Source organism: Podarcis liolepis (assembly GCF_965112155.1).
Source record: "Podarcis liolepis genome assembly, chromosome: W".
In the NCBI taxonomy this organism is placed as follows: domain Eukaryota; kingdom Metazoa; phylum Chordata; class Lepidosauria; order Squamata; family Lacertidae; genus Podarcis; species Podarcis liolepis.
Genome location: NC_139568.1, coordinates 31,495,150 through 31,519,464, shown reverse-complemented (window position 1 = coordinate 31,519,464; position 24,315 = coordinate 31,495,150). Strand labels below are relative to the sequence as shown.

The window sequence follows — 24,315 nt, the reverse complement described above, 5'->3', positions numbered from 1 at the left end:
TGGTTTTGCAACAGAAAAAACCAAATTGGAAACGAAGTTGTTAGATACTAATGATAAGAATATGTCTAAAATGTATAATTTGTTGTTGGAGTGGCATACAAAGGATGAACAAGTTAAATCGGTTATGATTGATTGGGCAAGAGATGTGGGACATAATATAATGATGGAGGACTGGGAGAGGCTATGCAGGAAAGGGGTTAAGTTCACTGTATGTACGCTGTTAAAGAAAAACATTATGAAGATGATGTATAGATGGTACTTGACCCCTGTAAAACTAGCAAAGATTTATCACAAAAGTGATAACCTTTGTTGGAAATGTAAAGAAAAAGAAGGTACTTTTTTCCATATGTGGTGGACTTGTCCCAAGGTGAAAGACTTCTGGGAAAAGATTTATAACGAAAAATGTTGAAATATACATTTATTAAGAAACCAGAGGCCTTTCGTCTTGGAATAACAGGTTTAGAATTGCCCAAGAAAGATGTTAAATTATTTTTGTATGCCACAACGGTCGCCCGAATATTACTTGCTAAAAATTGGAAAACACAAGAACTACCAACAGTCGAAGATTGGCAGATGAAGATGATGGACTTTTCGGAGCTTGCTGACCTGACTGGAAGAATCCGCGTCCAGAAAGAAGAGGAGTTTCAAGAGGACTGGAGGAAATTCAAGGACTATTTGAATAAATATTGTAATATAAAAAATTAGAAATTACTTGAAAGAAACAAATAGGCCTAGGATTAAATTAAGTTATAATTAAATAAATGGGATTTAGAATGTTAAGAAAAGTGAATAAGATGGATTATAATTGAAAATTGTTTTAGTTTAGTAATGATATTGGAAAGCTGTTACTTTTAATTACAAGGAAACTCAGAAGGGAGGGATTTGAGGAAGTCAACCAAGATGTTTAAAAGGTTGGATTTGTGAAGAATTAAGTTTGTTATCATTGTCTATCTGTTTATTGTTCCCCCTTTCCACCCCTTTCTTCTTTTTCCTTTTCTGTTTTTGTGTATTTTGCTTTGTGGTTTGTGTTATCACTGTGGAAAATCTAATAAAAATTTATTTATTTTTTTAAAAAAAGAGTCAGGAATTTTCCCTTCTTCCATTATCTCATTCATGATCTTTTAAAGTCTAGGGATTATTACTTCTTCTAGTTTCTTGTAATATGTAATCAGTATTCCATCTGGACCCAGTGATTTCCCAGTTTCCATTTTCCTTATCACCTCTCTTATTTCTTCTGAGCTTACGCACGAGTTTAAATTACTAAATTCCTTGCCATCTATTTCAGGGATTTTGTTTTCTCTTACATACTCTTTAATTTTATTCTCATCTTTGTCTTCCAACTCGTATAATTTTTTTATAAAAATTCCTAAACATCATTTTTATTTGGTCCAGGTCTGTAATTTGTTTTCCTTGTTCAATAATCTTATTTATAACCCTATCTGCTTGTTTTTCCTTTGTTATCCAGGACAACATTCTACCAGGTTTATTTGCCGATTCAAAATACCTTTGTTTTGTCCATTTAATCTTATTTTCTACCTCTTTGTTTATTAAATTATTTAATTGGGATTGTAAAATTTGAATATTCTGGATTATACTCTCTTGTTTTGGATTTTTTTATTATATAATTTTTATTGAATGATTTTGTGTTACAAAAAACAATACAGCCATACTACCATGAAATATAATTAAGAAATAAAAATTACATATGTCAATATTTAGTTTGTTATTTACCGTCTTATTTCCTCCCAAACATTGCATACAACAACACACATATGTGCAGACACCCACCCACACACACCCGCACACAAAATGATTATAATAAAAGTAAATATTTTCCCCCTTTATCTTCTTCAACTTTGACTTCCTGTCAAGTCCCTTTGCATATATTTTATCTTACATTTGAATGTACACAAAACAATAAACCTTTCTATATAATTTTTCTAATACATTCTTAAAACATAATAAATCCTTAATTGTTATCCACCTCCTTTTAGTTCCTTTATCACTCAAATGCTAGCACGGAGTCAAAACTATTATTGTATTTTTGAACATATCTTCTATAACCATCCCATTTTTCCTCAAATTTTTGCTTTGAGTTTCCTCTGAGTTTACTAGTCAGTTGAGCCGTCTCCACCAATTCCTGTAATTTGATTTGCCAATCTGTTATTTTTGGAGCCTCGTGATCTTTCCATCCCTTGGCCACAAGTATACGAGCCGCTGCGGTTGCATATAAGAATACCTCTCTTAGATTTTTTGGGATCTCTTTATCTATAATACTTAATAGAAATGCCTCCGGTTTTTTAGTAAAAGTTATCCCAATCATCTTTTTTAATTCATCGTATATTTTCCCCAAAATGTTTTTAATCTTTTCACACGTCCACCACATGTGGATCACGTCACCGTTATTTCCTCCACATCTCCAACAAGCATTCGCCAAATTTGCATACATTCTTGATAATCTGGAAGGAGTGAGGTACCACGTATGAGCCATTTTCATCATGTTCTCTCTTATATTATAGCTGGCTGTAAATTTCAAATTTACCTTCCATAGGTTTTCCCAGTCTTTTAGCATAATTGGATGGCCCACATCTTGGGCCCACTTTATCATTGAAGCCTTAACCTCCTCATCCATTACTTCGTAGTCTAAAAGAAGTCTATACATTTTAGCGATTATTTTAGTTTTACTATTCAGTAATTCTCTTTCAAATCTTGAAGGCTTCTTTTCAAAACCTATCTGCTTGTCCTGTCTGAACATTTCATTCACCTGGAAGTAGTCTAGCCAACTAGAAAAGTGATCTTTTATTTTCTCATAACTTATCAATATTAGTTGACCCTCCTCCTCCCTTAAACTGTGTTATATGTTATCCAGTTCTCTTTAATGTTGTTGTTGTTGTTTTAACAGCGATTGCTTCTAATGGAGAATTCCATCTTGGGGTTTTCTGTTTCAAATATCTTTTGTATTTTTCCCACACCTTATATATAGCATTTCTTATTATATGATTTGAAAAACTCTGGTGTGCCTTTATTTTCCCATAATTAAGATAGCCATGCCATCCAAAATGGGTGTCATGACCTTCTAGATCTAAAATATCCCAATTTTTTTAATAAACACCAATCTTTCAACCAGAGAAGACATGAGGCTTCGTAATATAACTTCAAATCCGGTAACCCGAAGCCACCTCTTTCTACAGTATCTATTAATATCTTATGCTTTACTCTTGGTCTTTTACCCTTCCACAAAAAATTAGAAATTTCTTTTAGCCACTTGTCAATACTGCTGGTCTTTCCTATAATTGGAATCATTTGGAATAAAAAGAGTAGCTTCGGTAAGACTATCATTTTAATTACCGAAATACGGCCCAGGAATGATAAATTTAAACTTGTCCATGTCTCCAACTGTCTTTTGATATCTTTCCAACAATTAATATAATTATCTTCATACAAGTTAATATTCTTTGGTGTTATCCATAATCCTAAATACTTGATTTTGGGGTAGATTTTAATTTGTATTATTTTTTCTAATTCTGCTTTTTTCATCTGGCGACAAATTTTTAACTAATAGTTTTGTCTTGTTTAAATTCAGTTTGAACCCTGCAACTTTACCGTAGCCATATATTATTTCCACCGCCTTTGTTAAACTCTGTTTTGGTTGCTCCGTAGTTATAATTAGATCGTCAGCAAATGCCCTCATTTTGTAACTTCTATTTCCCAGCATAATCCATTTTATTTCTTTTTCCTCCCTAATTTGTTTACATAAAACTTCCAATGTTAATATAAAAATTAAGGGAGATAGTGGGCAACCTTGTCTGACCCCTTTACTGATTTCACACTCCTGTGATAAATTTCCATTTATTATGATTTTAGCTTTTTGTTTTGAATATATTTCTTCAATCCCTTTTATATACTGTATACCAAAATCCATATGGTGTAATAGACCTTTCATAAATTTCCAGAAGACCCTATCAAAAGCTTTTTCGGTATCTATGGCCATTAAGACTGCCTTCTTTTCTATTCTTAAGTCTAAATACTCTAATAAGTTTATAATGTTTCTAGTGTTGCTATAAATGTGCCTCCTGGGCAAAAAGCCAGCTTGGTCATTGTGTATAATCATCTGGAAGCCTTTTTTTGATCTTTCGGCTAAAATATTTGCATATAGTTTATAATCGTTATTTGGGAGTGTGATAAGCCTATAGTTGTTAATAAGTGTGATAGGCCTATAGTTGTTAATAAATAGATTGTCCGTTCCCTGTTTTGGAATTAATGTAATAAGGCTGTCTTTCCATGAGTCCGGCATGGTTCCATCTTTTAAGATGTTGTTCATGATACTTCTTAATGGGTCAGTCAATGTGTCCTCAAATTTTTTATAATATATTGCCGGTAGGCAATCAGGCCCTGGTGACTTTCCTATCTTTGCTTCCTTAATTGCTCTTTGAATTTCGTACAATGTAATAGGGGCGTTCAACAGTTCTTTTTGTTCTTTAGTAAGTTTCAGAAGACCATTCTGTTCTAAATATTATTTAACTTCTTCTGTTGTTTCATATCCTTCCTTATAGAGTTCTCTAAAGAATTCAACAAATCGTTTCTCTATTTCTTTAGGGTTGTTTATTATTTTGCTTTCACACTTAACTCTATTTATAAGCCTTTCTGCCTCTCCCTTCTTTAATTGCCATGCTAATAACCTTCCTGGTTTATTAGCATGTTCAAAGGTTTTTTGTTTCAATAATCTTAGTTTCCATTCCATTTCTGCATTTATTAGCATTGTTACATTCAGACACCACAGTTAAAATCAGAACTGGGATGTCAGGCAACTATACTGACCCACTGCCACTGGGGAAAGGGGTTAAACAGGGCTGTTTGTTAGCGCTGTTCCTCTTTAATTTCTATATAAATGACATTGTTCAACATATGGCAAAGTATAAGTCATCAGCTCCTGCCCTGGAAGGCAAACACCTGAATATATTACTATATGCTGATGACATGGCTGTCATGGCACTTACTCGAAGGGGCCTACATAGCATGCTGGAGGGTCCCGCAGCTTATTGTTCCCAAAACTCTCTAAAGATAAATTATGACAAAACAAAAATTGTGGTATTTACTAGAGCTCGCCACACATTTAGATGGTCTTTAGATGAACACAAAATTGAACAGTGTCTTTTTAAAAAAATATCTTGGTATCACTTTCCAAGCTACATCTAGCTGGCTTGCCCACTTCAAGACTGTAGCCCTTCTAACACGTAGGACAATCGGTGCTCTGCTCAGCTTTTTTTATTCGAGGGGAGGGCAACTGGTGATCCCGGCACTAAAAGCTTTTGTTGGAAAAGTGATTCCCCAGATGCTATATGGAGTAGAACTCTGGGGATGGAATCAGAAGCTGTTAGAACGGCTTGAAATCTTCAAAAAATTTTACCTCAGAAGAATTCTAGGCCTCCCTCAGAGTACTCCGGCAGCTCTCCTAAGAGTGGAAGTAGGATTACCTTCTGTGTCTGCCAGGGCCCACTTAAGATTCCTGCATTTTTTCACCAACCTCACAGATGCCCCGAACACCTTATTGGCTAAACAAGCCTTTGTATCATTACAAAATAATACTACTTGGCATAAAAACCTACTAGATATTCTATCCAGATACAATCTACCTGAATTTAAAGGTAAAGGTACCCCTGCCCGAACGGGCCAGTCTTGACAGACTCTGGGGTTTGTGCGCCCATCTCACTCAAGAGGCCGTGGGCCAGCGCTGTCCGGAGACACTTCCGGGTCACGTGGCCAGCGTGACAAAGCTGCATCTGGCGAGCCAGCGCAGCACACGGAACGCCGTTTACCTTCCCGCTGGTAAGCGGTCCCTATTTATCTACTTGCACCCGGGGGTGCTTTCGAACTGCTAGGTTGGCAGGCGCTGGGACCGAGCAGCGGGAGCGCACCCCGCCGCGGGGATTCGAACCGCCGACCTTTCGATCGGCAAGCCCTAGGCGCTGAGGCTTTAACCCACAGCGCCACCCGCGTCCCAGACCTACCTGAGTTTAATACCCTCAAATTGTGGAGCCCTGATAAAGTTCGGGAATGGATCTTTGAAAAAGACGCCTTTTTGGACTCCACAAAGATAAAAAAACTCTGGGTTTTCCTACTGGTTTCCCCGAGTAAAAGCAGTCGAAATCTGTGCCAACTACTTGGTGGAGATCACTGATCCCACCCTTCGGAGAGCTTTCACTATGGCACGGTTTCAAACACTGCCAACTGCATATCTGACCGGTAGATTCACAAAAACCCCAGTAGAACATCGTTTATGCCCTTGCCTTATGAAAATTAAAGAGGATCTTACACATTACCTCCTCTATTGCCCCATCTACTCGGGCTTTAGAGACGCATTGCTGCAAATTATACCCAACTCTATAACCAATCCTGAAGATAGAGTAAAATTTTTGTTAGTTGATGCAAACCCACGTATTACCCATGTGGTAGCGGTTTTTGTGATGAAGGCCATGAAAGCCAGGGAAAGATTTATGGATGATAATGTAAAGACCCCTTCATCGTCTGTTTAACTCGTTGCTTGTTTTCCCTCTCTTTCTATTTTGTGGGATGAAGGTTTTGTTGGCGTAGTATGTAATGAATTTTAATATTTTTTAACTATTGTTGTGTTGATGTTTGTGTACAGGCATGGTCCTCACAATAAATGGATTTGAATTTGAATTTTGAAGCATTGTTTTGGATTTTTCAACAGTTCTTTTTCCTTCCCCCTTATCTGTTTATTTATTTCCATAGTATCCTTTGCTTTATCATTCCTTATTCTTTTTTAAAAAAAATAAATAAATTTTTATTAATTTTCCAACACAATTATACATTTTTATCCAAATTTTAACAAATTATCTCTTTTTGGACTTCCTTCAGCTTCTCTGGCAATCATCCGTATTTGTCTCTTCAGTATGCATTTCCTTCATTTGTATTGCCATTTGTCTTCCCTCCCCCTTCTATTTCTTTTTAACAATACATCTCAACTTTTACAGTGCCTCTTGAAACCCCACTAGCGTTGTTTGCACATCACATACATTTTTCAGATATTCTACAAACTTTCCCCAGTCTTCGATGAACTTTTGGTATCGCACATATCTAATTTTCCCAGTTAATTTATCCAATTCCGCATAGTCTGTCAGTTTCCTCTTGTTTCCATTTCTGGGCCAGTAAAATTCTTTCTGCTGTAACTGCATACTGAAAAAGTTTACAACCCTTTCTTCTTATTTCCTTTCCTGTAATCCCTAAAAGAAAAGCTTCTGGTTTCTTTACAAAAGTATATTTTAACATCTTTTTCAATTCATTGTAAATCGCTTCCCAGAAACTCTTCACTTTCTTACATTCCCACCACATATGATAAAACGTTCCTTCTTTTTCTTTGCATTTCCAACACTTATTGCATATCTTATACATTTTTGCTAGTTTTACCGGTGTGATGTACCATCTATAAAACATTTTCATAACATTTTCCTTCAACGCCGTACTTTCAGTAAATTTTAAATTTTCTTTCCACAGTTTTTCCCAATCATCAAATTGAATATTATACCCAAAGTCTTTGGCCCATTGTATCATTACCGATTTAACCTCTTCATCTTTCGTATTCCGTTCCAACAATATTTTATACATTTTTGACAAAATTTTACATTCATTATTTATTATCTCTGTTTGAAACTTTGAATCTTTTTCTACATAACCACTTTCTTTTATATCTTTTTTAAACATTTCATTAACCTGGAAATAATGCAGCCAATCATATACATATTCTTTAATTTGTTCATATGGTTTTAGTTTCCATTTTCCCCCTTCTTTAATTACCATTTCACCATATGTAATCCAATTACCTCTTATATTAATTTTCTTTACACTCATAGCTTCCAATGGAGATAGCCAGTGTGGAACTCTTGGTTCCAATAGATTTTTGTACCTGTCCCATATTTCTATTAACGAATTCCTGAAGATGTGGTTCTCAAAACCTTTATGAATTTTCTTCTTGTCACACCATAAATATGCGTGCCATCCAAATCTGTTATCAAAACCTTCGAGATCTAATAATTCCTTATTTTCTAATTTTATCCATTCCTTTAACCAACATAGGCATGCTGCTTCATAGTATAATTTCATATCTGGCAGGGCGAAGCCTCCTCTTTCTTTCACATCCGTTAATAACTTATATTTTATTCTTGGCTTCTTACCCTGCCAGATATACCTTGAAATCACTCTTTGCCACTCTTTAAAGAGCCATACCCCTTTATAATGGGGATAGTCTGAAATAAAAATAACATCCTTGGAAGCACGCTCATCTTTATCGTAGAAATTCTGCCCCCAAAAGACAATTTCATTCTACCCCACACCTCCAGGTCATTCCTTATTCCCTTCCAGACCGGTATATGATTATTCTGAAACAGGTCAATATTTTTAGGAGTTAACCAAATTCCCAGATATTTTACCTTTTCCACCACCTCTATCTCTGTCTGTTGTTGCATTATTTCTATCTTACTTTGCTCCATATTTTTAACAATTATTTTAGTCTTTTTCTTATTCAATCTAAACCCGGCCACATTTCCAAATTGTTCAATCTCCTCCAATACTTCTTTTACACTTTCCATTGGTTCTTCAATTGTTATTACCAGATCATCAGCAAAGGCTTTAACTTTATATTCATTCTGACCTACTGTCACCCCTTTTATTAATTTATTTTGTCTAATCACACTTAAAAAGACCTCCAGAACCGTTATAAATAACAATGGCGAAAGCGGACAACCCTGTCTTGTTCCTTTAGATATTTTTATATCTTCTGTAATTACATTATTGACTATCAATTTAGCTCTCTGTTCTGTATATATTGCCTTAATTCCATTGAAAAACTCTTTCCCCACATTCATATACTCTAAATTTTTCAGCATAAAATCCTATCCTTCCTTATTCTTGTCATTTGTTGTATTCCAATTCCTTTCATATAGCCTTTACTGGTATCCCAAATGATTTTCCTGTCTGTCCCATGTCTCTCATTAATTTCGAAAAATTCCTTCAACAATTCCCTCATTTTATTCACCTTTTGCTCATCTCTCCAAACTTCATCATTCATCCTCCACCTCCCTCTCATATGTTTTTTTAAAAAATCTTATGTGTATAGTAACTGGATTATGGTCTCAGAGAGATTTATTCAGAATCTCTGCTTTTACCAAGCTCAGTGTCATTTTTTTCGAAGGCTAAATTGCATCTATTCTCCCTCCCAATTTTTTATCTTCAAAAAAATAGGTAATATCCTTTTCAGTGGGATGCTTCAATCTCCAGGTATCGAATAAATTAAGATTATCAGTCAACTGGAAGAACGATAATGGTAGTCTGCCTGATTTTCCCCCTCTCTCGGTTCTATCCATTTCAATAGATATAACTCCATTAATATCTCCCATCATAATTAGCTTTCCATTCTCAAATTCCCAAAGCTTCTCTTCCAATTTTCTGTAAAATTCGTATTTATTATTTGGAGCATATACTCCTACCACTATTATATTTTCTTGATTTATTTGTATTTCTACTCCTACTATTCTACCTTCCTCATCTTGAAATATTAGTTCTGGACTTAACGCTGGTTTTACATAAATTACCACCCCTCTTTTCTTTTCCGTTCCTGCGGCTATAAACTCCAGACCCATGTTCTTGTTTTTTAGTACCTGTATATGATCTTTAGATACATGGGTCTCTTGTAGACATATTATATCCCATTTTCCTTTCTTTAAGGTACATTCTACTTTGTTCCTTTTCAGTTTACTGTTCAAACCATTAATGTTCCAGGAAATACACTTAAAGGCCATACAGTTTTATTAAATTTATATGAACTACTTTAAAATCGGGGGTAGTTGGTAAAGAAAAAGAAATAATAATATAAGGGCACAAAAGGTAGAAGTCGTTATAATAATTCTAGCTTTATCTTGTTTCTTCTTGCTCTTGGAGCCTTTCTCCTCCTAGCTCCTCCCAGTACTTCCTCCAAAAAATTCTGGTCTCCTCCACCGATCTAAGGGTTTTTCTTCTTTATATGTAAAGGTAAGTCCTTCAGGAAATCCCCACCTAAACAGAATTTTATTCTTCAGCGCTGTCGTTAAGAATTTCCCTCCAGCATCTTGTCTTGCTTTTTCTTCTTTGTTGTCAGTTGGTTCACTTGATTAGAAAGGTCCATTATTAATGTGGATTTTTTCTCAATCTTAGTGCCCATACTCTCCACTTTTCCATCTAAGATTTTGATATTTCCATCATCAATCTTTATTACGGTCCAGAGACCCTACAAATCATTACAAAGCAATACACAATTCATAGAGCCTACCTCCAGGTTAAACAAGCATTTTGTTCAGAATATAGGGATTATTTGTTCTTGCAACCACCAATAAAAACTTTGCCACTGCTAATGTTCTAGCATTTGTCTGGTCTTCCAATAGGAACCTGACATAGTGAGCCTCTGATTTTCCTGGGAAAGGTACCAGCAAGGGTAGTATCAGTTCAGCCCTGGCTTGCTCATATTTTGCACAATGCAACAAAATATGTTTTATGGAATCGATGTCTTGAGCACATGAGCAAAGTCTGTCCTGGTAGGGAACTCCTCTCAACCTGCCATCCAACACTGCAGTGTTGGGTTGAAATAAGCGACAGACGAGTAGCAGGTGTCATCTGGGAGGCATCTCTCGAGCAAGCCTCGAGGAGTCCCTTTTACTGACTATTACAACATTGCCACACGTGTGCTTGTTGCTGATTGGTTAACGCAAGTACAAAGTAAAGGTGCGCTTGTTGCTGATTGGTTAACACAAGTACAAAGCAAAGGTTACATATAGGCATTAATCACCAATAGATTAAAGGCTGGGAAAGGGAGCACAGAACTAGACAGGCATGAAAACCTCCTAATTAAATTATAACTAGTGATTGATATAGCAAAGCTTAAACAATTACATTCCGATAGATGTGGTCAACTATGCATTAAGAACAGGTCAGAGTGTAATGTTTTCATGAACTCAATATGAACTTAACATTATGGGATGATGAGGGAATGTCTTAGTATTAGAACAGTTTGTGTAGCATCATGTGCAGAAGCAAAGCTTAGAAGCAAAGCTTCCCATCATGCCACAGTCATGTGCAGAAGCAAAGCTTACCTTCACTGCAGAAGGAAAGACATTTAGTCTGGCTTTGGTGAAAATCCTTCGATAGTTTGGTACTGTCAGGTTTTGAATGTAAGATGTTAACTTAAAGGCATACCCATATTGTACTCCTACTGCCAGCGGACTACAGACTGCGTGTGATCGAGATCGCAAGTCACTGTGTGCATTATCCCATAATCTTTGCTTTACCATCTTTTGGGCGTCTTCATAACTCAGGTAATACAATGGGGGGGGGGTGACAGACCAATAGAGTGGCTAAAGTGTGGTGGCAGCCCACCACACTTTAATTGAAATTGGGCATTTACCAGCTTCTAACAGAAGTATGGAGTTGGGGACACAGTTGGGTACCTGCAGCAGAGATCATAAAAATTTTGCCTGAAAGCCATCTAGCTTTTGTGCCTCTCATACAAGATGGGTGACACCTGGCTTGAGAGCAGTACATGTGAAAAGGATCTAGGAGTCTTGGTTGACCACAAACTTGACATGAGCCAACAGTGTGACGCGGCAGCTAAAAAAGCCAATGCAATTCTGGGCTGCATCAATAGGAGTATAGCATCTAGATCAAGGGAAGTAATAGTGCCACTGTATTCTGCTCTGGTCAGACCTCACTTGTAGTATTGTGTCCAGTTCTGGGCACCACAGTTCAAGAAGGACACTGACAAACTGGAACGTGTCCAGAGGAGGGCAACCAAAATGGTCAAAGGTCTGGAAACGATGCCTTATGAGGAACAGCTAAGGGAGCTGGGCATGTTTAGCCTGGAGAAGAGGAGGTTAAGGGGTGATATGATAGCCATGTTCAAATATATAAAAGGATGTCATATAGAGGAAGGAGAAAGGTTGTTTTCTGCTGCTCCAGAGAAGCGGACACGGAGCAATGGATCCAAACTACAAGAAAGAAGATTCCACCTAAACATTAGGAAGAACTTCCTGACAGTAAGAGCTGTTTGACAGTGGAATTTGCTGCCAAGGAGTGTGGTGGAGTCTCCTACTTTGGAGGTCTTTAAGCAGAGGCTTGACAACCATATGTCAGGAGTGCTCTGATGGTGTTTCCTGCTTGGCAGGGGGTTGGACTCGATGGCCCTTGTGGTCTATTCCAATTCTATGATTCTATGATTCTATAGCTTTGGCAGGTCCCCATTATGCCAGACATTTGCAGCGTACAGGAGTTGGGAAACGGGTTTTGCGTTGAAAATCCTTAAGGCTGCTGGAACATGTTTGCCGCCCATTGTGAAAAAGAATCTGAGTATGGTCAAGACTTATTTGTACAAAAGCCAGCATAGTTGATTTGACAATCTTTCGAATGTCTACGAGGGGGTGGGTTTAGAAAGAGGGCGCTATTTTCCTTTAGATCTCTTAATATTGGGAATTTTATTTCCAGGTTATTATCATTTGAGCCTATTCTGGCATTCATATCTCCCACTAGGTAAAATGGCAATCCAGGGTACTTAATTTGTAGGGAATAAAGGAAACTATGGAATTTACGCCATGTGCTCTCTATCTGTGTTTGCACTGTATATGGTGGGATATAAGCTGAAACAAGAATGATACTCTTGGATTCCAGATGCAAAGTGATCCCCAGTGCCAGCTGCTCAAAAACTGTGCACAGAGTTACGAGGCGCCCCCCTCGGTCGTCCCCTTCCGAGGGGTTTAGAGGCCTTGATTTCATAGGCGTGGCAACCGTCGAGAACTATGTTTGATATTTCCATCTAGGGTGCTTATCTTATCTCCTAGGTTCTTCTCCATTCTTTCCATTGCCAATAATATCTCTTTAACGTCCATGTTGCTCTCATTCTCCACCAACGATGTTCTCCTTGCTTGGTTAGAGGCTGAGGCTAGGCCAATTGTTGTCTGAATCTTCTTCGATCCCATTGAGATGCCTACCTAGCAATACCTCTTTTAAACTAACAGTTTCATGTGGTCTCTGCGCTTCTTTTATTTCTGGGAGTTTCCCTTGCTTCACTTTTTATACTTCCATTTCCGCTTTAAAAAAAATAAAATCCATTTTTAATTGCTCTTATATTGAGTAAGACCAGGAATCTTATTTTGTTTGGGTTATTTGGATTTTTTAGGTTGCACGTTCTTTCAAATTTAGCTAATATATACAAACAGTGTTCATTTCTTTATTATATCAGTTTATTCTTGTTATTTCCAGTTTGCCCAGTAGGTGGAGCTGCCACTATACTTAATTGCCTTCTGTCGATTTTACTCTCGTCTTTCACTTCTTTTGCCACTAGGTGTCCCTCTAGTTTTTTCTACACTCCTCTGTTTTCCCCTTTCATGTGTGCACGCTGACTCCTTAGCTTCTCTTCCTGCTTGCCTTTGTTCGTGCCTGCCTTTGTTTCCGTAATGGCGGGGCTCCTCCACGCTGACTCATTCACCCTTCTCCTTCCCCTCACAGCCCCTTCGTCCCACACAGCCGACCCAGAGTGTTTTGTCTTTATTTCTTTTTAATTGAAGGCTCTGGTTAAAAACTGCAACTTTATGTAAGTAGAAGGCTGCTGGTTTTCCCCCTTTCTCTGCTATCTCAGCAGTCTCTGTCTCAGCAGTCTCAGCAGTCTCTGTATTTGCTGTTTTAAAACTCTCTGCTGAGTTATATTCACTCTTCTAAGGCACCTTTGTGAAGTTTAATAACAGTTACTGTTAGTGCTGTGGGGATTGGTCCCCTTTCACTCTTAAAAGCTCACTCTGTATTTTATATATTCTTTATTTCTGCTGCCTCCGCCCCTGTGCTTTGCCAATAACCAGCAGTTTTCCAGTTTCCAGTTCTTTATAAGGAGGGGGGCAGGGGTCTCTTTATCTCCAGTTTTAAATTTAATGGAGAGTTCAGCGCTTCCTCGCCGGGTTTGGAGATGTCAACACCAGAGAATGGCTCTGCCCCTTAGCGATGCTCTTCCCCTTGCTAGTTCTTCGGCCAGACGTTTTAAAATGGATTTTAAATGGTTTGGTTTTGGGGAAACCCCATAAATGCGCTGCCCTGGGCTCTGTACTCAGGATCCCCACCTGAGCTTGGGAAAACTCATGCCTCCTGTTCTCCCTCTGTTTTCTCTGGCGTCTGGACTGCCTCAAGTTGCCAAGAGCGCAATCCTTCACCCGTCCTCCAAGTGCGCTGCTCCGGAAATCCGCATGGTATCTTTCTAGGACATCAGAAAGGCTCTTACAGAGTAATGATGACTGACACTAATACAGTTAGACTTAATAGAAGTGTTGAGTACAATGCCAAGTGGGGGAAGAATATGGGAATTTTCCAATGTTATTCTGAGGACACCGAAGAGTCTGAGGATAAACAGCAGCAAAACCCCACACCCACTGATGAAGGTTCTGAATCTGAAACTGAATCAGATGATTCAGAGGATTTCAAGAGTGCTAAGGCCTCTCTGTGACCCACTGAAGGCTCTGATCGAGAATTGGAGGAACCACTGTTCACTATGGGCCACTTTTCTCCTAAGAATGAAGAGGAAAGCCTTGAAGACTTACGTCTAATTCGCAGGCCTGAAAGAGCCACAAAAAGTAAACCTCCAAAGAGATTTGCTGATGAGCATTAGGCTTATGCTCAAACTTGCTGCAGAAGAGAATCTACACGTTTCTCATCACAATGTGAATACAGCATTTTCTCACAGCTGTTGTGGCATACTGTAATGGCTTGGCTCTCCCACACAAGCGAGACACCAATCGTAATTATCTCAGGTTTATTGCTCAAACACATAAATCACTCCAGAGCTCCTTCACTCTGTGTCTGACTCCAAGTTTGCAGTTGTTGAATCTAAACTCCGCCCCTTCCTCTTCTTCCAACAGGGAAAAAAGCCCTTTCGCTTTCGCTCTTTCCCCCTCCTCTCACTGAACTATTCGCGCTTTTGAGTTTGGGGGCTGGCTATTCCTGGCCTCTCTTCATCTGTTTCTGAGCTAAGATTGGTATTTTGTGTATCTCTGCTCTGGCTCCCCCTTCTTTGGTCACTATCCTCAGGGATCAGATTACCATTGCTATCTGCTGCCTGCTCTCTGTTCCCTGAAGCCATGCCGCTAGGCTGTCCCTCCTCCCTCTCACATTCCAGTTCACATTCCAGTGTCCTTATCTCTAGTTGTCTGTTCTCATTCCCAGCCTCGGTCAGCTCTGGAATGAAGCTGACACATACAGAAAAAAGTCACATCCTTTTTGGGGATTTCACCCCACACTATACCAAGTAAAAAGGCTTCTAGTTTCTTAATAAATGTGTTTTTCAACACTTTTTTCAGTTCATTGTAAATCCTTTCCCAGAAGTCTTTTACCTTACATGTGGTAAAATGTTCCTTCTTTTTCCTTACATTCCCAGCATTTATTATCATGAGTATGATACATTTTTGCTAACTTCACTGGTGTTAAGTACCATCTGTCCATCATTTTCATCAAATTTTCTCTTAATACATTACATGCTGTAAATTTAATTCCTTTTTTCCACAATTTCTCCCAATCCACCATCATGATATTGTGCCCCACATCCCTGGCCCATTCAATCATTACCGATTTCACTTGTTCATCTTTCGTATGCCATTCCAGCAATAAATTATACATCTTAGATAGATTTTTCATTTTTGTATCTAATAATTCCATTTCCAGTTTGGATTTCTCTGTTTGAAAACCAATTTTCTTATCCATTTTAAACACTTCATTTATCTGAATGTACTGGAACCAATCATCTAATTTATCTTTCAACTGATTATAAGATTTTAATCTAAATTGGTCCCCTACTTCCATCAAAATATCATTATACTTCAGCCACGTGGCTTTCATATTCAACCTTTTATGGGTCTTAGCTTCCAATGGTGATATCCACCTGGGTGTTTTCCTTTCTAACAAATCCTTATATCTTAATCAAACATTGTACAAAGATTTCCTAATTATATGATTTTTAAATCCTTTGTGAGCTTTTATCTTATCATACCATAAATATGCATGCCAACCAAATACCGTATTTTTCTCTCTATAAGACGTACCAGGCCATAAGACGCACCTAGTTTTTGGAGGAGGAAAACAAGAAAAAAAATATTCTGAATCCCAGAAGCCAGAACAGCAAGAGGAATCGCTGCGCAGCGAAAGCAGCAATCCCTCTTGCTGTTCTAGCTTCTGATATATCTGCGCAGTGTGCATTCGCTCCATAAGACACACACACATTTCCCTTTACTTTTTAGGAGGGAAAAAGTGACTCTTATAGAGCAAAAAATACAGTACATTCTCAAAACCTTCCAAATCTAAAACACCTGTATCCTCCAATAAAAACCATTCTTTCAACCAGCAAAAGGTTGCTGCTTCAAAGTAAATCCTTAAATCTGGCAGGGAGAAACCCCCTCTCTCTTTTATATCTGTTAATAATTTAAACTTAATTCTGGGTTTTCCCCCCTGCCAGATAAATTTAGATAATACCTTTTGCCATTCCTTAAAACAATTCAACTTATCAATGGTAGGAAGTACTTGAAACAAAAATAACAACTTAGGCAATACATTCATCTTTATTGCAGAAATTCGGCCCAACAAAGATAGTTTCAACCTTGTCCAGATATCCAAATCTCTTTTGATAGCCTTCCATAACTTTTCATAGTTGTCTTTATACAAATTCAATTTTTTTGCAATCATATTTATACCCAGATATTTCACCTTTTTCACAACTTCAGCCCTGTGGTTTCCTCTAAATTAAGTTTTTCATGTATCGTTAAATTTTATTCTAAGACTTTGGTTTTATTCTTATTCAATTTAAAACCTGCAACTTGTCCGAACTCTTGAATTATCTTCAGTGCTTTGATTGCACTGATCTCAGGGTCCTGTAAAGTCAATACCAAATCATCAGCAAAGGTTTCTAACTTATATTGTTTAGTTCCCACTACTATGCCTTTAACTTCCTCATCTTTCCTTATCATATTCAGAAATATGAAAGCTCTAGGACAGAAATAGAAAGCAGGGGGGCGGGAATGGGGCACCCTTGCCTGGTTGCCTTCTCAATCCTAATTTCTTCTGAGACCACATTGTTAATTATAATTTTTGCTTTCTGCTTAAAGTAAATTGCGTTACTACTAGAAAGTTTTGACCGACCCCCATATTACATAAGTTCTGTTTCATAAAACTCCAATAAATATTATCAAAGGCTTTCTCTGCATCAATAAACATTAACATTGCTTTAGTATTCTTTTTTACCTCTAATCTTTCCAGCAAATCCACTATGTTCCTAATATTATCTTTCATATGCCTTTCAGGTAAAAAAACCTGATTGATCTTTATGTATGTGCTTATTCAAAACCTTCTTCAATCTTGTAGCCAAATTATTTGCAAATATTTTATAATCCACATTCAACAAAGAAATTGGTCGGTAATTCTTTACTTGAGCTCTATCTGTATCTGGTTTGGGTATCAGACTGATGAATACCTCTTTCCAAGACTCAGGTGCTTTCTCCCCCAGTAATATCCTGTTACAAACATCCATCAATGGTTGTATCAGCCAATCCTTAAATATTTTATAATGTTTGGATGTTAAACCATCAGGTCCCAGTGCTTTGCCTATTTTCATTTGGGCAATTGCCCCTTCAACTTCTTGTCTTGTAATCAGTTCATTTAGTAGGTTTTTTTGGTCCGCTGGAATTTTCTGCAATCCATTTTTGTCCAAAAACTGTTCCATTTTTTTCCTTTTCTTCTTTTTATTTTTTGTAAAGCTGCTTGTAGTACTTTTGAAAACATATTCTAATCTCTGCTGTGGTCTCATTATTCTTTCCATTCTCCATAATATTGATTATTGTACTCTCCTTCTGTCTCTTTTTCAATTGCCAAGCCAATAATTTTCCGCATTTAAGTGCTGATTCAAAAGTTTTTTGTTTCATCAATTTAATTTTCCATTCAATTTCTTGGTTTACTATTTGTGAATACTGAGATTGTAACGCTTTGATTTTCTTTTGAATCTGTTGATTTTTGGGGGTTACATCTGAGTTTTTTCTCTTTCTCCTTCAATTGAGACAGGTTTTTTTCCTTTTTGCTCATTCTGTGCTTTCTTCCTGATAGAATTCTGTTGAATCAGAAAACCTTGCATTACAGCTTTACTTGCATCCCATACAACCTTTGCTTCAATTCCAGGATTCAGGTTCAACTCAAAATAGTCCTTTAGGGTCTTCTGAGCTTTATTTACAATCAAATCATTTCTCAGTAAAGCATCATTCATCCGCCATCTAAAAGAACCCTGTACAGACAATTTTAACTCTGTCAACACAGCATTATGATCGGAACAAGTCCTTGGGCAAATCTCAGATTTAGTCACTCTTGGGGTCAAGTCTTTAGTTAGCCATATATAATCCAGGTGACTGCACGATAGATTTGCATCTGAAAAAAAAATGTAAAAACTTTCTCCATTGGATTCCTCAATCTCCAAATGTCTACCAGGTCAAAATTGTCCACCATCTCAAAAAACGTCTTTGGTAGTCTCCCATCATTAGTAAGTTTTTGCCTTTGGGTTCTATCCATCATTGTTGAGACTACACCGTTCAAATCCCCCATCAAGACTATTTTGTAACCCAGGTAGTCCATAAGAGTGGCCTGTAAATTTTTAAAGAATTCCGACTTGCCCTCATTTGGTGCTTAGATTCCAAGCATCAAGAGTTTTTCGCCTTGTACTGTCAATTCCACTGCAACATATCTTCCAACCTCATCCTTGAAGATCATTTTGGGACTGAATTTCTCTTTAAATTAAATCACAACACCTCTTTTTTTAACCTTATCTGAAGAGATAAATTCCTGGCCTAATTTTTTATTTTGCAGAATTTTCCTGTGGGTTCTTATTACATGAGTTTCTTGTAAACATATCACATCTAAATTCTGTTTTATCAGCACATGATGATTTTTTTTGTCTTTTAGACTATGAATTTAGTCCGTTAACATTTCAAGATAAAATTCTTAATGTCATATTGTCTCAGTCCAAATCTGAAGGCCCGATTCCTGCCCCAAGTTCTGATCCTGATCCCGAAGCTGCACCTGTGCCTGAACCAACTCCTGCTTCTGTGTCAAATCCAAAATCACTAACATTCTTTTCCAAGAATCTTCTCTTTTCTTCAATTGACCTGATTCGATATTTCCTTTGCTGGTATTTAAATGAAAGGCCTTGTGGAAATTCCAATCGAAAGAAGATTTTTTTTCTTCTCAAAGCACTTGTAATATCCAAATAGTTATTCCTTTTTGCCAAGAAAAAAATGGGATTTCTTTAAACAAGACAATTGAATGTTGTTGTACTTCAAAATTCTTGTAATGCAATCCCAAATTTTTATCTCTTTGATCCTTTGTTTGAAAGACTACCATGCAATCATTTAAAATTTTTGAGTCCTTTTTACCTCTAGGTCCAAATCTATGGGCCTTTACAATTGTACATTCTGTTAGGTTTCTGTTTATTGCCACTGTGCAGTGTTTGTACGGAACCTTAGGTGAATCACTTTACATGCTTCCACCTGATGGTGTACAGGTAAAACAGGGATTTGTTTGTTCTCTGAAGAAGTCCCTATATGGTCTCAAACAAAGTGCATGATGCTGGCACTCTAAACTCACTGAAGTGTTGTTTTCTCTAGGTTTTCAGCAAGGTAAAGCTGATCCATGCGTATTTGTCAAAGAGGAAGGGCAAAAGAAGCTGTATTGCTTATTTTATGTTGATGATATTCTTTTCTTTTGGAAGGATGTCAAGATGTACAATAGCGCCCTAGCTCAACTGAAGGAGCACTTTGACATGAAAGATCTTGGTGAGGTAACCAATTACCTATCTCTGGAAATAGAGAGAGACCAAGGTGGTAATATTTTAGTACCCCAGTCACAGAAAATTGCTGATGTGCTAACCAAACTGAACCTGATGGATGCTAACCCTGTAGACACACCAATGACAACAGGTAGATGATACTGAAGGAGCATTTTCTGACACTACACTGTACTAGGCAAACTAAACTTCATTGCCAGATGTTCAAGACCCGACATCGCAGTTAGCACTAATTTGCTAAGCAGATATGTCAACAATCCTACTGTTAAGGATTGGAAAGCTCTGAAACGCATAGCACGCTATTTGAAAGGCACTATGCACTACAGACTGAGATTTAACAATCAGAAGTCTGGCGGTCTTGAGATATTTGCTGATGCGAGTTTTGGAAGTGACACTACAGACAGGAAAAGAACATCTGGAATTTGCTACATGTACAACCAGGGTTTATTTGATTGGTTGTGGAAGAAGCAAACAACAGTAAGCTTAAGTTCTTGTGAAGCTGAACTGAATGCACTGTCTTATTCACTTGTGGATTGTGAATGGTTGTTACAATTGTGTCAAGACATGAGAATTCCTGTAAAGTGTCCAGTCCAGGTTTATCAGGACAACAAAGCATGTTTGGCTTTGCTGAATTCTGAAGGTTGTAAGCAAAGCACAAAGCACTTCCAATTGAAGCTGCAACATGCTAGGGAATGTGTTCAGAAAGGACTCGTAACGGTGTCCTATATGCCAGGTGATGAAATTCCTGCTGATTTATTGTCCAAGGTTATTCCAAGGGATCAACACTGTACCTATGTACAGAAACTGGGTTTGTACTGAGATTGTACTGGCACACTGCCCAGTGGTGTTCACAGAAAGGGGGAGGATGTTGGTTTCTGTTTATGCCAATGTGCGGTGCTTGGAGTCACAAGACTCTGTTTTGCATTCCAGACATTCCAGGCTGTTGGAAGTCTCACGGAAGACGGGAGATGGATGTGTTGTTACTGGTTTCCTGTTCCTTTGTTTTCAGTTGCTCTTTGCTTTCCCAGAGAGAGGATGTATTTCTTACTGTCTGCATAGTTAGAAAATAAAACCTAGCAATGTAGCTCGTATTTCTTGTCTCTTTTGCTGTGTATGATACTCTGCTGAATGGGGAACGTGCCTGGAGCCTTATCAAAGACTCAGGTCGTTAATCATTGTCGGAGGGGAGATTCCGGAGGACTCGACCAGAGGAGTAGCTCGGTCGTAGCGGAGATTCCGACACCCTTCTCCTTTGAAACATTCTGCACTTTTTTGCTGCAACTCTTTTCGGCCCTGAGCTCTTCTGGTTATGGTCTTGGATGAATTAGCTAGTGTGCTCACATCCTCTCTGGCGAAACTGGGCTTCTGAAGGCTTGGTGCAGAGGCGCAGGACAAGGCAAGCCTCTGTAACAAGCCCCAGGAGGAAGGGATATAAAGCCTCTATGCCAAACAACACCCCTACACACACACACACACACACACACACGGAGAGAGAGAGAGAGAGAGAAGAGGGGGGGGGAGGGAGAGAAAATCATCCGGAGCCATGGCTAGAACAGCCTGGCAAGGGAATTTAGAAAGGTTTTTAGCCCAGGAAAAGGGCAATTGCTAGAGTGTAACTGTGTCTTGGCTACCTGGAAAACATTCCTGCTACAGCATTTGCAAGCCTTGTCATCTCTGCTACCCAAGTTCTCAGGTAATGATGGGGTGGGGTGAGAAATTCACTTCAGATCACCTTTTAATGTGAACCTCTACTTTTTACCAAGCTGCAGCTATCTATCAAAATGTGTGCAGTACTTCACATTTTGCGGTGAAGCTCTCTGACCAAAAAACTGTGTAAAAATGTGTATATTTGGTTATAAAACAAACAAGCAAACACACACACACTCTCACACATCTGCATGCATTAGTGGAAAAACAACAGGACCAGCTCTGTTTCTGTGACTGTAAATGGTTTGTTGTTGTTTTTTTAAAAAAATAATTTTTATTAACAGGCCAATCACATCACATTATCCAAATCACATTAATTCCAAATTATACAGCCGAATTTTAAATTTTGTTGGGGGTACCCATACATCAAGCTCCTAACGAGTCCAAAGCTCCGAAAGAGTCCAAACATCATTTATATTGCTGCTTTTATTAAACAGTTCTATCCAGTTCAATCCAGATAGTCCTTTATTACTTTCTTCATCTTCTTGTTGTTATCGCATATTCCTTTCTTTACAATCTCTGATAATTTTCACAAGCAGATTGAAAACAGGCATCCTCTGTGTGGGTTTTGTACTCTCCAAAGATCATATCGCTCAGGGACAGCCGCTGTTCAACGCTTCCATAAAAAAATTAATCTTCGGTCTGTCCTTTACTTTTCTCAGGCTTGCCAAGTATATCAGGAGGCTCTGTCAGGTCAAGATTGCATTCCAACATTCCTTCTCATTCCAATGGTCCTGATTCTCCTTCCCCTGTCCTTCTTTTTTTATATAAAATTTTTTATTGGTTTTTCACAGTTTTTATAAACACAAACAATACACAACACAAACAAACAAGCATACAAACAAACATGTATAGTTTCATATCCTTTTTTCTTAAACCTTACTTCACCGACTTCCCCATACCTCCCCCTTCTACATCCCAATTTCCAAATTTGTTTCAGCAAATCCTAACCCTTGGTTTTATCAATTTTTCACTATATTCTATTCTTTTACTCCTTCCCCTGTCCTTCTTTCTCCGGCAAGCCTGTCTTGGCGAGACGCCATTTTTTAACTGCGTCATAAAATTTTCCTCCGTTCTTACCGTTCACCAATCCTCTCTCCCGCTATAATCCATCCCACACAGTTCTTGAATTCCTGCTTGTGATTAGTAAAAAGCAACAATCTTGTTTCTATCTGGGGTGAAGGGTTATTAATATCACATGTGACTGTAAATGGCTTTAACTGTTTCCAACAACAAAAATTAAATGTTTGCAACCTGCCCTGGATGAAGAGCAGGCAACACATTTAATGACACTAATGATAAGAGGAACAATGATAATAAGAACAGAAACATAAAACAATGCAATGTATAAGGAAAATTTGCACACAAAAATGTGTTCCTTAGGATAAACAAGTACTAAAATGCTAGTGATTTTTTACAAGGACTTTTTAAAAGAGAGATCCAGACTGATGTGGGAGAGTAGCAAAATGAACTTATACTAGAAAAGTTAGAAAGTGGGAGAAGCCAAAATTGACATATTTGTCCACCCCCTGTTCTCAGGATTTCCCCAAAGGACCCTGGGAATTGTAGTCCCAGAGCTACTTAGGGTGGATTTCCCAGAAGGCTCAGAAGTCTTCTCCTTGCTCCACTGATAACAGGGCTAGCTATTTAGATGCCTGGAGCAGAAAATTTCAGTTGCATCCCGATGGAACTAAAAATATTCAAAAGGCCTAAGGAAGGGATAAGGAACCTTAGTCTTGTTGGATGGACATTGGCCTTTTAAGTATTGTGGATCATTACTTTATATTGTTTTGGATACAGTGCTTAGAGCTGTTCAGTAAAATGCTGTCAGAAAATTCAGCCAGGTGCTATATCACACTTTATGCAGCATGGCTCTTAACAGGTAAGGGGAGTGGCGGAAACCGAGAGAAAAATAATATAATTAAATTAAATGGGGGGATCCACTAATAAAGGGGTTTTCAATCTTTTTGAGTCCACAGTTCCCTTGACCAACTACATTCTTTCTGTGACTCCCCTGTGGGGCTCAGGTGCCTAGTGGGGAAAACGTACTCTGAACCTCAGGAGCCCAGTTATGTTCCCCCTTGCCTGCAGAGCCAGCAGCCCCTCACCCCTTTTTGAACACCCTCCCTTGTGGTGTGTTCCCTCAGCTGCCTCTCCTTTCCCCTCTCCTTGGGAGTCCTCCGCTGCAGGCCTCTTGTCTGCAGCACGCCTGACCATCCTTCAAGGCACCCCAGGGTGCCACAGCACACTGAACTAACAAATAAAGACTTTAGATAGATAGATAGATAGATAGACAGACAGATAGATAGATAGATAGATAGATAGATAATTTATTACAGTCAAAGACCAGCTCACATAACATAACACAATAAAAACAGCGTTCACAAAGATAAAATATACAATCGGAGCAGATTGCAGCAATAGCTCATGAGTTAAAATTGAGATATATACATACACCCATACAACTGAGATTTGGACTTTCGACATCAAAGTTCAGTGTCATAAAGTAAGTGTAACCTTCTATGCTTCAAAATGCTTATATTTGGGTCCATTACTAGTTAAAGAACTAAACAACTACTGTATTTTTCGCTCCATAGGACGCACCTGACCAAAAGACGCACCAAGTTTTTAGAGCAGGAAAATAAGAAGAAAAAAATCTGACTCAAATGTTGTACTAAACTATTTAAAACAGAAAAGTGGGTGGCTCCTGTCCACTTTGCTGC

The 24,315-nt window shown here is 38.1% G+C and overlaps 1 long non-coding RNA gene across 1 annotated transcript; it reads right to left on the bottom strand.

Annotated features, from left to right (window-relative positions):
• Positions 1-5,161: 5,161 nt before the first annotated feature.
• On the bottom strand, positions 5,162-6,689 carry LOC310697723. Its single transcript, XR_014521163.1, has 2 exons — positions 6,009-6,689; positions 5,162-5,633 (listed from the first exon to the last, which is right to left on the bottom strand). It is a non-coding gene; the product is annotated as an uncharacterized lncRNA (long non-coding RNA).
• Positions 6,690-24,315: the final 17,626 nt, after the last annotated feature.